We start from the raw sequence: 17,219 nt of genomic DNA on the forward strand, positions 1-17,219 counted from the left end.
GATTCAACAGTCTCTGTGATCTTCTATTTCTTTAAAACAACAAAAATATATAAAACAAATATGTCAAAATGCTAATATTTGTTAAAACTGATTAGTCTGATTAGTGTTTTTTCGCTGTTTGAAATACTTTCCAATTTAATTTGTCTAATATTTCCTAATTTAAATGTTTCATTTCAGTTTCTTTAAAATATATACTAATTTATATATTTTTTAAACTTTTTGAAAGTAAACAATATTTAAATCTTTATCATACCTAGAGAGCTAAAAACCCAGGAGATCAGTATCATATGTACAGTCTCAATATAACATTGAAAAAAGCAGACAACAGAGCAAAACTGTGACATAATATGGTTGTACAGCTCCTAACTTACATGATTTTTACAATTAATTTTCAAAGATGAACAAAAATATTTTTAAATGTGTTATTTTACTTGAATTCTAAATGTAACAAATAGAGAAAATCATGTATTTATCTTATAGATAAATTAGAACTATTATAAACATATTGAATAAAATATTGAAAATAGCACTGGACCAGGGGTGGCCAAGGCAGTTTATACTAACTTTCTAGTACCAGTTTACATTAACTTTCTGTGTTCTATTCACCTAAGTTTCCTCATTTGTACAGGATGAACTAGAGAGTCTCTGAAATCACTGTCAATTTTTTAAGATTGGAAATTTTAATTGTTTTCTTTCTTCTTTCAAATACATACTTAATTTAGAATAGCCATTCCTCTGTATCAAAGTGTCAGAAATCTGCACATCTGAAACCCAAATTACCTTACTGCTGTCTGATTCTACCTCTTGTCCATAAAACAGAAAAAGAAGAGTAAACACATGATTAGCTAGCCAGTGATCCATGGCTTTCAAAAAAACTCATTTTTCCTTTTTTTTATTGAAGTATAGTTGATTTAGAATGTTGTGTTAATTTCTGCTGTACACCAAAGTGACTCAGTTATACATATATACACATTCTTTTTTATATTCATTTCCATTATGGTTTATCTCAGGATATTGAACATAATTCTCTGTGTAATACAGTAGAACCTTGTTGTTTATTCATTCTGTATGTAATAGTTTGCATCTGCTAATCCCCGACTCCCAATCCAAACCTCTCCCAGCCCTCTCCCCCTGTGCAACCACCAGTCTATTCTCTATATCCCTGATTCTGTTTCTGTTTCATAGATAGGTTCATTTGTATCACCTTTTGTATTACACATACAAGTGATACCATATATTTGTCTTTCTCCTTCTGATTTACTTCACATAGTATGATAATCTCTAGTTGCATCCATGTTGCTGCAAGTGGTATTACATTCTTTTTTTATGGCTGAGTAGTATTCCATTATATATATGTATCACATCTTTATCCATTCATCTATCAAAGAACATTTAGGTTGTTTCCATGTCTTAGCTCTTGTGAATAGTGCTATGAACATAGGGGTGCATGTGTCTTTTTGAATTATAGTTTTATCTGGATATATGTCCACGAATGGGATTGCTGGATCATATAGTTAATTATATTTTTAGTTTTCTGAGGAAACTCCATACGGTTTTCCATAGTGGCTGCACCAATTTACATTCCCACCAACAGTGTAGGAGGGTTCCCTTTTCTTCACACCCTCTCCAGTATTTGTAATTTGTAGACTTTTTGATGATGGCCATTCTGACCAGTGTGAGGTGGTACCTCATTGTAGTTTTGATTTGCATTTCTAAAATAATTAGTGACGTTGACCATCTTTTCATGTGCCTTTGGAGAAGTGTTTATGTCTTCTGCCCATTTTTCGATTGGGTTGTTTTTTTTGTTGTTGAGTTGTATGAGCTGTTTGTGTATTCTGGGGAAAAAACTCATTTTTAAAAGCTGGAAGCTTTTCTACTAGGTGGTTGCTTTTCTTGTGGATATCCCAATATCCTCAACAGAAAATGTGATTCTCTTTACAAGCTGCATTTGTGCTCACATGTATTTTCTTCAACTCATAAAGGTTTAAAGCTTATGCCTAGTTCCAGTGTACATTTTGCTTAATTTTACATTAGCCAGAGATCGCAACTCATTCAGTGTCCTCCCCATGTCATCGTGCATCCAGAGAATGTGGAAGAATTGGGTCCCTCTATGCTATTCATCCACACAGCTTTTAGTTACCTCACTAAGTTCGTGACAGAAATGTCCAGACTGGAGAAGAGAAGTTTAACCTGTATGACTGTTTTTAAATGGTGAGGCTCTGGGGTTAAATTATTTTGGATGATGGTACAAATAGCAGGAAATGGTGGTAATTATCTCTTGCTTTTGGATTTATCTTGTGGCAAAATTATTGAGACATTTCTGACCTCTATCACCTTTCATAAAATATGTATAGAACTTAACAAATGTCTCCTGTGATTAACTTCTGAACCATGATGAGGGGAAGGGCAGTATCCTTACTGTACGTAAGTACTTTTTTTTAGCCGAAGGGAAAATTCAAGCTTGGAGAGTGCAAGGATTGAGAATTAGGGAACAGAATGATGTCCCCTACACAAAGAGGGGAAAAATATTTTATGGTTCGTTAATCCAAATTACAACAGTTGACGCCTCAATGGAGACCATTATAACTCAGGAGTTGATAGATAAGATTACAGTGTATTTGAGTATATAACTACAATTTGTTTGAAACATTCAACTTTTCTTTCATGTTCTACTATATATTCAAAGCCAGAATAACACTGCTGAATGTTGAATACAGGGTTACTTAAAGGAACATTTGTTTTAAATTCAAGGGCTGAGAGAGAAGAAAATATTTTCAGTTTGGTATTTCTAGTAACACCCAGTACTGAATATTCTATACCAAAAACTATAAATGCAGTAAATTGCTACTTTTTGATAATCTAAATTGAAAATAGCCAAACAAGGCAGGGGGATGAACGTAAGTGGCACTGTCCTCATGATTAAAATACACAATCCAAAGGCATAAGTTTCTCTTCTCCTAGCTTCCAACCCACCAAGGGATTTCTACCTCCAGTATCTATTAAAAAATGAAATTCATTCAAGGATCTTGTGTAATGAAGTGAGAGGTGCTGTCGTAAAGTCTGGCCAGCTTCCCTGCAAACAGAGGAAAGACTGACAGTGTATAAACCCAGAGATTATTTCTAAATTACCTACCATTCGGTAATCAATAAGAACTTAATTATTATTATACCTCTTCTTTTCCATTTAAACAAGAGAAATATTTTAGTAGGGGCAATTCTTTATGATATATTGAATTAAATATGTAGGGAAGCAGATCTAACATTACACAACAGTGTAACTGGGACTCAAAAATGCTATAAGGAACTTAAGTTTACATTTAGGCTTTGTTTATGAAAAAATAAAGAGAAATATCTTTTAAACTAAAAATCTTAATTTTTAAAATTTCTTATAAGTTAGGCAATTCAAACAACATTATGAATAGTTAATGTAACAAAGCAAAACTGACAAATTTAAAGTGAAACTAACGGCTTCCCTTTATAAATTTTCAAAAAAGTTAAAACATCAATGAAAAAGTAATATAAATTTTTACTGCTTCCATTAAAATCTTTAAAAAAGAACTTTATTTGGTTATCTTCATAGTTTCCAAAATTGTATTTTCCTACTTTTCAAGGCAAAGAAACACTGTGTATATGAGAATAACATATGTAAAGAAATAATAATTTAGCATATGAATTTACTGCACCAATTCCAAGCATATAAAGTAAAGCCACGGAGTTTTTCTCTAATGATCCAGCTTTTATATTAATATCACTTTTATCATCTATTTTATATAGTTCTTTATTGCATCAAAATTGTTTAAGTTCACCTAGCCAATGGAAAATTACTCCCATCCATAATTTTATCAAAACTCTTACCACGAGAACTCTCTGATATATAAGATACATGTATAATGTTCCTGATTACTAAGAGTAGTTTCCTACTTCTTTTTATCATTCAAATATGTACCTATTACTTTTTCTATTTCTCTCAAATGTGTGTCCTCATAAGACCACATACCTCTCCTTAGCAATTAATTTTATTTTTTAAAGATTTATTTATTTTATTTATTTCTGGCTGCATTAGGTCTTAGTTGCAGCACGTGGGATCTTTGTTGAGGCATGCAGGATCTTTAATTACAGCGCACAGGCTCTTCATTGTGGTATGCAGGCTTCTCTCTAGTTGTGGCGTGTGGGTTTTCTCTTCTCTAGTTGTGGCACACAGGCTCCAGGGCGCATGTGCTCTATAGTTATAGCATGCAGGTTCTAAAGCACGTGGGCTCTGTAGTTTGTGGCATGCAGGCTCTCTAGTTGAGGCGTGCAAGCTCAGCAGTTATGGTGCATGGGCTTGGTTGGCTTGCAGCATGTGGGAATCTTAGTTCCCTGACCAGGGATCGAGCACGTGTCCCCTGCATTGTAACACAGACTCTTTACCACTGGACCACCAGGGAAGTCCCAGTAAGCAATTTTAAATTTAATTCTGAAGTTATTTGATTCATGTCACTCTCTTCCACTAGATTATAAGCAAGTATAATATATCCTCAGCATCTAGCATAGTGTCTGACTTAGAGTAAATGATCAATAAACATGTGTTAATCAATGGGTGATATTAACAACAAAATATTGTTTTCTTTCACTTTTAGAAAATCTCTCCATCTGCTGTACATAAACTGGACCTCAATAAACAGGTGACTGAATGGAGATAATGCCAGAAGACCTCCCTTGAAGTGCAGCTATGTATCCAAGAAATATACTATTTTGATCTCTTTTGCATACCAATTTTGTCTCTTTAAATTTAAGGTAATAAACTGAAAACAGAATGCACCCTTATTAATACCTACATCCAGTGATTTCTAGGATCTGTTGAAAAGGCACATAGTATGAAATCAATAATCATGCCATTAACAAACTGATGAACAAGTTTTCATAATGAATGTCAAATATTAGAGCCAGGGCAATTAACTTGTACCTGACACAAACAGTGCAAAAAAGAATGAAAAAATAAATAAAGTTTTCTCCTCAGAAGGAACTATCTCTTAGTATGCCTACTGCAGTATTTTGGTACACACAGACACAATGTATATACACATTACAGGTAAATATATTGCCACCACAAACAATAATATAAAGTTAGAGACACTAGAAATGCAAGGCAGCAATACTAAGTATTAAACTAGCAGGATACCTCTGTGAAGTTAAGAAACTAGTACAGAATAATCTGAGTCCTTCACATTATCAAAAAAGAGATCTCACTATTTTATTTAGAATTATTACATTTCTTTCCCTATACAATGCACTAGTTAATAAAAGATTCACTAGAACAGCACGTATCTACCAAACTACAAAAAGAAACCTGGTAGCAGATTTACTCAATTACACAGTTAATATAAACCATCATGTACTTAGTTTATAATATATAATGGGAATATTTTCCTAAATCTCTCAATGATAGAATACAATATTTTCAATTAATTCACATTATTATTTGATGTATACTTTTCATGAAGTATATTTACTCTTATTTTTCTCCTCCCTAAAACTCCAAGAGGTTTTTTGAAAACTTCTAAAAGTTCTAAAACACAGTAAGAAACTGCTGGATACCTTCTTTCTAACTCTTTATTAAGTGTTGTACAGCTGCTAATGTATGTTTGTGCTGGCATTGCAGAGTGGAGCCTTGGGAATACAAAATCTGATTTCAGAGAAACCAGAGCAAGCTTAAAAGAAAAGAACAACTCTCTCCAGCTGATAAGATTTTTCCTAAAAGAAAACAACTACCAAGTAAGAAACACACTGATGATATCTCCTGTTAGTCCTCTACAATCCTTCTCAAAACTTTTTTTTCATTTATTTGATTACATATTTCCGTTTCACGTTTTCTGCTGTGATGGTTTAATATTTTTTTAATTAAGAGCCTTTTTATTTTCTTTTTTTGGCCACACCACGTGGTTTGAGGGATCTCAGTTCCCCGACCAGGGATTAAACCCAGGCCACTAGACCACCAGGGAACTCCCTGATAGTTTAATTTTTGTTAGCTTATTTATTTATTGTAGGTTTCAGAGTACAATCCCATTATTTCAAAGTACAATAACTGGATATTTAAGGCAAAAAAAAATCAGCTATGTAATTGCAGAATATCCTCAAAAAAATCTCATGATAAAGCAAAACAAACAAGAAATATGAGGTATTTTCTTTTTTTTTTTTTTTGGTGGTGGTACGCGGGCCTCTCACTGCCGTGGCCTCTCCCGTTGCGCAGCACAGGCTCCAGACGCACAGGCCCAGCAGCCATGGCTCACAGGCCCAGCCGCTCCGCGGCATGTGGGATCTTCCCACATGCCCCGGACCGGGGCACGAACCCGTGTCCCCTGCATCCGCAGGCGGACTCTCAACCACTGCGCCACCAGGGAAGCCCGAGGTATTTTCTTATAGATTTACAATGTTACTGGGCAATAATAGGTAACATTTTCATACACTCAAACCATAAAACTTAAAAGTCATAACTGATTAGTTATGATTAAGTTTATATTATTTTCAGAAGAGATGAATGAAATAAACAAATTGGTCACCAAGACTTTTACCCCCTAGTCTGGGAAAGACTGGGTTAAAGTAGGAAGAATGAAAGTGTGTGGGTAACCTATTACATAACTCTTCGTAGTTTACAAATCTGAGTATGTTTGAACTAGGGTTGGGGGGGAAGAAAAGAAACATTCATTCAATGGACTTCTATAATATATTATAGACAGAAAATGACCTTTGAAGTTTGAACAGGAGTTCTATAAAACTGAATTTATGATAAATATTAGTAATGTGAAACAGACCTAGTAGTAAGTAGGCCTAGTGTCTCTAGACCTGAAGCCGTGTGGAACAGTAAAAAGAGCACTGAACTGTTCTTTCCCAACACATAATTAAACTGATGGATTTACAATTAGTGGTGTAGTAGAATACTGTAATCCTGGCTTTATATTTGTATGGAAACTTACAGTGTAAAACATTTTCACATAGGTAATTTCATTCAATCCTCCCAATTACCCTCAAAACCCCATTTTACAGGTGAAAAAACAGACTCAAAAGACAGTTTTTTTCTAAATCCAAATCCACATAATTTCAGAAATGGAACATGAACCCAGATCTTATCATTCCAAGATAATACATTTGTCTTCATCTGTACTTGTTTATTTTTAAAATGGGAAACATTATTCCATGCAACAGTTTTCATTTACTCCTCAAAAATTTAGTGAGTAACAATTACATGACAGGCAAGATTAAGTGACATGCATGTTGAAAGTACTTTGGACACTGTATAAAAATTGAAACTAAACATCCACATGCAAAATAAAAACTAAACATCCATACACAAATGTATGGTGGTGGCAGTAAAGAAACTGGTCTGGGCTTCAAGGGTATCAGTGTCAGAACTGATCATTTAACCCACAGTATTATGCTTCTTTGGGCTCCCTACAGTATGCATATGAGAAATCACCATGGCAGAGGCCGGTGCAGAAGTCTATTAAAGTAAATTAAAATAGTCTAGTAGACTATTAACAGTTTAAATTAAACCAAAAAATCACTAGTTAAGTGACTCTCTCTCAGGGATTAGGATCTAAAGTCAGCATATAAGGAAAATTTGCATATGGTCAAAATCCTTTAGGGCAATGGCAAACTGAAGATGGACATACTTTCTCTCACAACCAGTTATCTTTTTTCTTTGAGTACCAGAAGAATTAGTTAGCTTACATTTCATTTTATATTAAAAATATATACATATCTTTAAACCCTAGAACCACACTCAGCCCAGCACACATAAAAGAAATGAGGCTGACAGGAAAAGATTTACATCTCACATTCACTCCTAACTCACATTCATTGGGTGGAACATTTTAATTTCTCTTTTTGGCCAAATCTCCATATATGTATTTAAGTAAGGTAAATATATAATATAACTCCACTTCAGAAGTCATTAAAATAGAAAACATAAGGTATATATCCACACTAATATTCACGTATGTGTGGAAATAATGATATACTCAAAAAACTGCCCATACTTTATGATGCTGAGAGGACCCTTAGTTTCTATTTCTGCACTGTATATTTTGGTAACAACTTACTTGTTAGTCTATGTGTCATCCCCATTAAAGAATATGGAATTATTCATAAATGTATGTTAAATTTTCCAAAGGAAGACCCTCAAAACAATGCTTTCTATTTGGACATGCATGTTACAGGCCCATGTCTGTTGCTATTGCCCAATAATTCTTAATGTTTGACATAAAGGAAAATATCTACCTCGATTACAAGAAATGTGTGATCTTTTACAAGAAAGGATTCTACAATAACTTCTGCTACATGTTTTGCTCAACATAGCACTTAAATACAATGTGTTTGAAAAATTAGACTAAAATAACATATAAGAAGTCTAAACTAAGCAAAAAAAATTTCTAGAATATTACTTATCAGTGATGACTAAGTACAAATTGACATTTCTCCTAGCTGAGGTTTTTAAAAATCCTATTTATAGGAAGACAAATATTGAGCATTACTGTATCTAAAGTCTCAATGTTAAGACTCATAGGGTTTTTAAGAGACAAATTCATATTCACCATTATTTATAGCAATATATAGATCCTGTTAAACTCCAGGTAAATCACATACTTCAAAAAGAAAAATGTGGGCTTCCCTGGTGGCGCAGTGGTTGAGAGTCTGCCTGCCAATGCAGGGGACACAGGTTCATGCCCCAGTCCGGGAAGATCCCACATGCCATGGAGCGGCTAGGCCCGTGAGCCGTGGCCACTGAGCCTGAGTGTCAGGAGCCTGTGCTCCGCAATGGGAGAGGCCACAGCAGTGAGAGACCCACATACCGCAAAAAAAAAAAAAAAAAAAGAAAAATGTGGTCTACCTATTTAAAAACTGAACTACATATATACATATTATTATATTATTTTCCACATGCTCAAAAACTAAAATTGTTTAAAATTTTAGATTTTACAAACTCATAGATATAGAGAACAAACCAGTGGTTCCAGTGGGGAGGGGGGAGGGGCAATATAGGTGTGGGGCAGTGAGAAGTGCAAACTATTGAGTGTAAGACAGATTACAAGGAGGTATTGTACAACATGGGGAATACAGCCAATATTTTCTAATAACTGTAAATGGAGTAACCTTTAAAAATTGTATAAAAATATATCTATAAGGAGGAAAAAGAAATTAAAATTTTTAGTTTTAGTTGTTTACTTTTGCATCTTTTAAGTTGGAAATAATTTGTTTTGGTTAGTCTCCACTCTTTATGGACACTTCCATATTCTTTTTCTGAAGAAAGAATGCCAAATCTACCCTAAAAAGCTGTCAAATCTACAGTATTATTTTCACATATTTACCACACTCAATTATCCAAAGGGAAATTCCTAGACAAGTAGACTAACCACTGAAGTTTTAATAAGATCAAGCAAAAAATAATTTTATTGTATTAATATTCTCCTTTTTCATTCAACAAGAAGAAATATTCAGGTACTACTGAGTGAAGAATACCCTGATCTAAATTATAAAATATTTAATCTAGGTCCAGATTCTCAATCTATTAACTTCAAGAACATTTTCAAGAGTAACACAGCCCGTTCTTAAGTGGATTTGCACCAGATGTGATGGAGACTCCAATGAACCCAAATAAGTTCTCATCTTCCATCAAAAACAAAGGAAATTGTTTACATGAGCAAAATTAGATGATGGTCAAGGCTGAAACATCCAAATAATATTCCCCTTACATGGTTAAATAAAGCTTCCACATATTCCTACTCCAAAAAAAGAAAAAAGTTATGGCTTTTATATTTCTTTGACCAAAATAAAAATTTAAATTGCAAGATCAAGCATTTGGAAATGTCACAATACTTCATCAGTAAACACATGAGATGATAACACTTATAAAAATGTTATACATTTTGTATCCTCTAAATACCCAAGAGGAACAATTCAATTATATGAATTTGCAGTATTATATAATTTGCTTATTTATGAATTTAAAGAGTGAAGATATAACTAATTCCATCTCTTAAAATATAGCCATTAATAAAAAATGAACAGCATGAAAGGCAATTCTTATTTTTGGCTTAGTAGAATTCAAAACAGAATATGAGTTAAGAAGAAGAAAATTACATGTATGAATGTATGTAGTAATGTATGTGTTTGTGTATGTGTGTGTGTATAATATGTATAGTCTTCTTCAACATATGCTCCCTAGCCTGAATTAGTGATGCTAAAGATTATTTATTTCTCACATAATGCCAATAACAGTTGGAAAAGTTGCTGTTACTAGTGCTAGAGAAATAAGGAAATAAACTTTCCTGAATCAGTCCCATGTTGAAGGTATGGGGCTCACCAAAGTTACCGGTAACTATACTGATGCTGAAAGGGGGCAAATGTCAAAACATATATGCTTGAAGAAAGATAAAGGCATCAAAAAGCTTAAAATTGATTAGGACCTACCACTGACTCAGTAACACTTAGATTATGGAAATAGTGAAAAATTTGGCAGTTATCTTAATTGACACAGAATTGTATGAAAAAAAATTTAATCCTCATTTTTTCCTTAATAGTTTATTTATTTCAAAGTACCTACAATTCTCTACTTCTCTTTTCTGGTGTAGTCAAAGCCAAAGTGATCATAGGTGAATTCTTTAATCACATGATGCCTCATTTTCAATAACAGAAATTAATTTATATTATGGAGATATTGAGGATCCAGGAATCCTAGCTCTGAATTTAGAACTAATATTATACTAAAACTCTAACCTCACTTTTATTCTTGTAGATCTGTTAACATAAAATACAAGCAATAAATTGCTATGTTGCAGAAAAAGGGGTAAAGTTATTTTGTACAAATATTCACAACTGTCACACTTAGCAAAAAGCAGTAGGTAACTTTGTAATAAGTTTATAGTTTACAAAGTTCTTTTTAAAAAAATGACTTACTGTATCCTTACATTAGCCCCATATCCATTTTACAAATTAAAAACTGTGACTCAAACATGTTAAACTATTTGCCCAAAAGTAAATCACAGAAGTCATAACTGACAGTCTGAAATTCAGATTCCAATATCTGTAATAGCTGTACACTTTTTTAACAGTGTTATCAACTGTAGTCACCATGTTTTACATTAGGTCTTAGGCACTACACATCTTACAGCTGAAAGCTTGTGCCCTTTTACCAACCTCTCCCTATTTCCCTCACCTCCCAGTCCCTGGTAACCACTTTTCTACTCTCCATTTCTATAAGTTTGAAGTTTGTTTGTTTGTTTTATTCTACATGTGACACTATGCAGTCTTTGTCTTTGTCTAGCTTATTTCATTTAGCAGAATACCCTCAAGGTCCATGTTGTCACAAATGGCAGGATTTCCTTCTTTTTCATGGCTAAATAATATTCCATTGTAGATGTGTCCCACTAATGGACACTGATAAACAAAAAAAAGCTGACACACTGAGCTGTGCTACAGAGGAACTGACCTGGCTGGAGCTGGAAACAGGATGGAATACCAGTTATGTATCATGCAGATGACGTCTAGAATCCTTACTTTAAAATTTCTACCAAAACTTGCTTCTGAGTTCCAGTCCAAATGAAAACATAGGAGGCTCCTGAACTCACCTTCTCCCATGAGCACACTGAACCCAGTTACCCAGAACAATTCCCTCAGAAAGAAATCCAGAAACTAGTTGAGTGACACTGATATATCAGGCAAACAAGAAAATATCCACATCAAAACAGGCCCTGGTACATCCTCAAATATTGGGAAGCACTAAGAACAAATAAGGCAGGTTGGACAATCACAAAGGTCTGAGCAACAACCAAGAAGTTGCACCAGGCTGAACAATAAGGTTTATCTTCCTATACAAGACCACTCTGTCACTGGGAGGAGAAGTCTGTTTCATCTAATGCCAGAACCAACACAGAGTCAAAAAATTTGAAGAAACAGGAATATGTTCCAAACAAAATAAGAAAATAAAACTCCAGACAGAAGTTAATGAAGCAGAGATAACTGATTTTCCTAATAGAGTTCAAAATAATGGTCATAAAGATGCTCACCAAGGTCAGAACAATGCATGAACTAAGTGAGAATTTCAACAAAGAGAAGACATAAGAAAGTACCAAACAGAAATCACAGAGCTGAAAAATATAATAGCTGAACTGAAAAATTAAGTAGAGGGGTATAACAGCAGACTAGATGAAATGGAAGAAAGGATCAGAGGACTTGAAAATAGGGCAGTCAAATTCATCCACTCAGAGGAGCAAAAGAAAAAAGAATGAAAAAGAGTGACAATAGCTTAAGGGACATATAGGACACTATCAAGCAGACCAAATAAACAACCTAACTTTATACTTCAAGGAACTAGAAAAAGAAGAACAAACTAAGTCCAAAGTTAGTAGAAGGAAGGAAATAACAAAGATCAGAGCAGAATGAATGAAATAGAGACTAAAAAGGCAACATAAAAGATCAGAGAACATTTCTCCAAAGAAGACATACAGATGGCCAATAGGCAAATGAAAAGATGCTCAACATCACTATCAGAGAAATACAAGTCAAAACCACAATAAGTATCACCTCACACCAGTCAGAATGGCCATCATTAAAACGTACACAGATAATAAATGCTGGAGAGAGTGTGGAGAAAAGGGAACCCTCTTACACTGTTGGTGGGAATGTAAATTGGTGCAGCCACTATGGAGAACAGTATGGAGGTTCCTTAAAAAAGCAAAAATAGAACTATCATATGACCCAGCAATCCCACTCCTGGGTATATAACTGGAAAAGATGAAAACTCTAATTCAAAAAGATACGTGCACCCCCAATGTTCATAACAGCACTATTTACAATAGCCAAGACATGGAAATGACCCAAGTGCCCATCAACAGATGACTGGCTTAATAAGATATGGTATATATGTGCAATGGAATATTAGCCACAAAAAAGAATGAAATATTGCCATTTGCAGCAACCTGGGTAGACCAAGAGAACATTATACTTAGTGAAGTAAGTCATACAGAGAAAGACAAATATTATAGGATATCACTTATATGTAGAACCTAAAAAATAATACAAATAAATGTATATACAAAATAGAAACAGACTCCCAGCCATAGAAAACAAACTTATGGTTGTCAATGGGGAAAGAGAGGGGGAGGAGAGATAAATTAGGTGTATGGGATTAACAGATACAAACTACTATACATAAAATAGATAAGCAAAAAGGATTTACTGTATAGAGCAGGGAACTATATTCAATATCTTATAATAACCTATAATGGAAAATAATGTGAAAATATATAAATATATAAATAACTGAATCACTTTCTGTACATCTGAAGCTAACACAACACTGTAAATCAACTATACTTCAATTAAAAAAGGGAAAGATCAGTGGAACTAAGAGCTGGTTTTTTGAAAAGATAAATAAAATAAACAAACCTTTAGCTAGAATTACTGAGAAAAAAGAAAGAGGACTCAAACAAAATTATAAATGAAAGAGGAAACATTATAGTTGATACCAAATACAAAGGATCATAAGAGACTTCTATAGAGGATTATCTGGCAAAAAACTAGACAACCTAGAAGAAATGTATAAATTCCTAGAAACATACAACCTACTGAATCACAAAGAAAGAGAAAATTTGAACAGACCAGAAGACTAAACTAGTAATCAAAACCTCCCCCAAAACAGTATAGGACTGAACAACTTCACTGGTGAATTCTACCAAACATTTAAAGAATTAATACCAATCCTTCTCAAACTCTTCTGAAAAATAGAAGAGGAAAGAACACTTCCAAACTCATTTTATGAAGCCATCATTACCATGAAACCAAAACCAGACAAGAACACTACAAAAAAAAAAAAAATTACAGGCCAATATTCCTGATGAAAATCCTCAACAAACTACTAGCAAACCAAATCCAACAAAAACATTAAAAGGATCATATACCATGATTAAGTGGGATTTATTCTGGATACAAGAATGGTTCAATGTCAGCAAATCAATCAATGCGATACACAGCATTAACAAAATGAAGGATAAAAATCATATTATCAAATCAATAGATACAGATAAAGCATATGAAAAATGTAACATCAATTCATGATAAAAATCCTCACAAACTAGGTATAAAGGGTGCATACCTCAACATAACAAAGGCCATACATAATAAGCCAAAGGTAACATCATACTCAGTGATGAAAAACTGATAGCTTTCCTCTAAGATCAGTAACAAGACAGGGATGCCCACTCTCACCACTTTAATTCAATATAGTACTGGAAGTCCTAGACAAGCTATTAGGCAAGAATGAGAACAAAAAAGGCATTCAAGTTGGAAAGGAAGAAGTAAAACTCTCTGTTTGCAGATAATATGATATTACATATAGAAAACCTCAAGACTCCACAAAAAAACCTGTTAGGACTAATCAACAAATTTAGTAATGCTGCAGGATAGAAAATCAATTTAAAAATAAGTTGTATTTCCATACACTAACTTTTTATATCAGAAAGAGAAATTAAGAAAAGAATCCCAATTATAATTGCATCAAAAGACTAAAATACCTAAGAATAAATTGAACTGAGGAGGTGAAAGATTTACACACTGAAAACTACGAGACATTGATGAAATAAACTGAAAAAGACACAAAAATGTAAAGAAATTCTGTGTTCGTGGTTTGGAAAAATTAATATTATTACAATGTCACACTGCTCACAGCAATCTATAGATTCAGTGCAATCACTATCAAAATACCAATGGCATTTTTCACAGAAATAGAAAAAAAAATCCTAAAATTAGTATGGAACCACAAAAGACTCTGAATAGCCAAATCTTGAGAAAAAGAACAAAGCTGGAAGAATCACACTTTCTGATTTCAAACTATACAATAAAGCTATAATAATCAAAACAGTATGCTACTAACATTAAGAACATGCAAAGAATGAAACTGGACCCCTATCGTCTACCAAACACAAAATCAACTCAAAATGGATTAAAGACTTGAACAAAGACCTGAAACCACAAAAGTCCTAGAAGAAAACATAGAAGGTAAGCTCACTGACATCAGTCTTCGTAATGATTTTTTGGATTGGACACTAACAGCAAAGGCAAGAAAAGCAACAATAAAAAATTGGGGGTACTTCCCTAATGGGCCAACGGTTAAGACATCATGCTTCCATTACAGGGGGCATGGGTTCGATCCCTGGTCAGGGAACTAAGATCCCACATGGCACAGCCAAAAAAAAAAGAACAATTAGGACTGCATCAAACTAGAAAGCTTCTGCTCAGCCAACTATGAACAAAATGAAGAGGAAATCAATCCAACAGGAAAAAATAGTTTCAAATTACACGTCATAAGGGATTAATATCCAAAATATACAAAGAATTCATATAACTCAATAGCCAAAAAATCTGATTTATAAGTGGGCAGAGGAAATGAACAGACATTTTTACAAAAACATACAAATAGCCAAAAGGTACATGAAAAGGTGCTCAACATTCTAATCACCAGGGAAATGCAAATCAAAACCACAAGATATCACCTCATACCTGTTAAAATAGCTATCATCATAGCTAGTGGGAAGCTGCTTCATAGCACAGGGAGATCACCTCTGTGCTTTGTGACCACCTAGAGGGTGGGATAGGGAGGGTGGGAGAGAGGGTGATGCAAGAGGGAAGAGATATGGGAACATATGTATATGTATAACTGATTCAGTTTGTTGTAAAGGAGAAACTAACACACTGTTGTAAAACAATTATACTCCAATAAAGATGTTAAAAAAAAAATAGCTATCATCAAAAACACAGAAAATAAGTGTTGGTGAGGATGTAGAGAAAAGGGAACCCTTGTACACTGCTGGTGGGAATGTAAATTGGTAGAGCCACTATGGAAAACAGTATGAAGGTTCCTCAAAAAAATTTAAAGTATAACTACTGTATGATCCGATAATCCCACTTCTGGGAATACATCCAAAGGAAATGAAAACAAGGATATCGAAGAAATACTGGCACTCTTGTGTTCTTTGCAGCATTATTCATAATAACCAAGATATGGAAACAACCTAATGGCTGTATTTTTAATTTAGATCAGAGGTCCTGCCTGATTTGGAGGTTTTCAAATGGTCATTTCATTCTTGACTCTTATAGAGATTTCTGCACCAGAGATCACCTAGCCTTCCCATTTAGGCCCTAAAGAAGTAAGTCCACTTGCTGGCTGCATCAGCCGTCTTTGCCTCTCATTTGAGGCAGCAGCAGCAGGACCAATGGTATTAGCTCCAATAGTAGTAAGAGTGTCAAAGGGAAGCAGGCAAACTAGGGGATACAATGGTAATTGCCTTTTTAAAATGGATTCATAGGGACATCCCTGGTGGTGCAGTGGTTAAGAATGTGCCTGCCAATGCAGGGGACATGGGTTTGAGCCCTGGTTCATGAAGATCCCACATGCCGCGGAGCAACTAAACCCATGTGCCACACCTACCGAGCCTGTGCTCTAGAGCCCGTGAGCCACAATTACTGAAGCCCGTGCTCCTAGAGCCCATGCTCTGGAACAAGAGAAGCCACCGCAATGATAAGTCTGCGGACCACAATGAAGAGTAGCTCCCACTTACCACAACTAGAGAAAGCCCGCGCAGCAATGAAGACCCAACACAGCCAAAAATAAATAAATAAATAAATTTATTTTAAAATTAAAAAAATAAAATGGATTCATAGCATCTTTCAAACTTCAAGGTCCTGATTCACTTTCTCCTTAACATTTTATTCACTGAGAAAAAATGACATAAATACCAAATTTAGCAAGTCAGTTCTTCAGTCCTACAAACATTTGATGAGATGCAACTTAGTTTAGAGTTGGGAAAAACCTTAAAGATCAAGTTCTAGCCTCCATAACAAAATAGATTCAGAGAGGCTCAGTGACTTGTCCAAGATTACTTTTCTGAAGTTAATTTTTTTAAAAAGAGTAAACATTTTTCAGCTTTTTCTTTTTTTTTTTTTTTTTTGTGGTACGCGGGTCTCTCACTGTTGTGGCCTCTCCCGTTGCGGAGCACAGGCTCCGGACGCGCAGGCTCAGCGGCCACGGCCCACGGGCCCAGCCGCTCCGCGGCACGTGGGATCCTCCCGGACCGGGGCACGAACCCGTGTCCCCTGCATCGGCAGGCGGACTCTCAACCACTGCGCCACCAGGGAAGCCCTCAGCTTTTTCTTTGACATGGGAAAAAGAAGTAAAGATCTGTCCAAAC

The sequence above is a fragment of the Kogia breviceps genome, chromosome 4 (assembly GCF_026419965.1).
Source record: "Kogia breviceps isolate mKogBre1 chromosome 4, mKogBre1 haplotype 1, whole genome shotgun sequence".
Taxonomy (NCBI): domain Eukaryota; kingdom Metazoa; phylum Chordata; class Mammalia; order Artiodactyla; family Physeteridae; genus Kogia; species Kogia breviceps.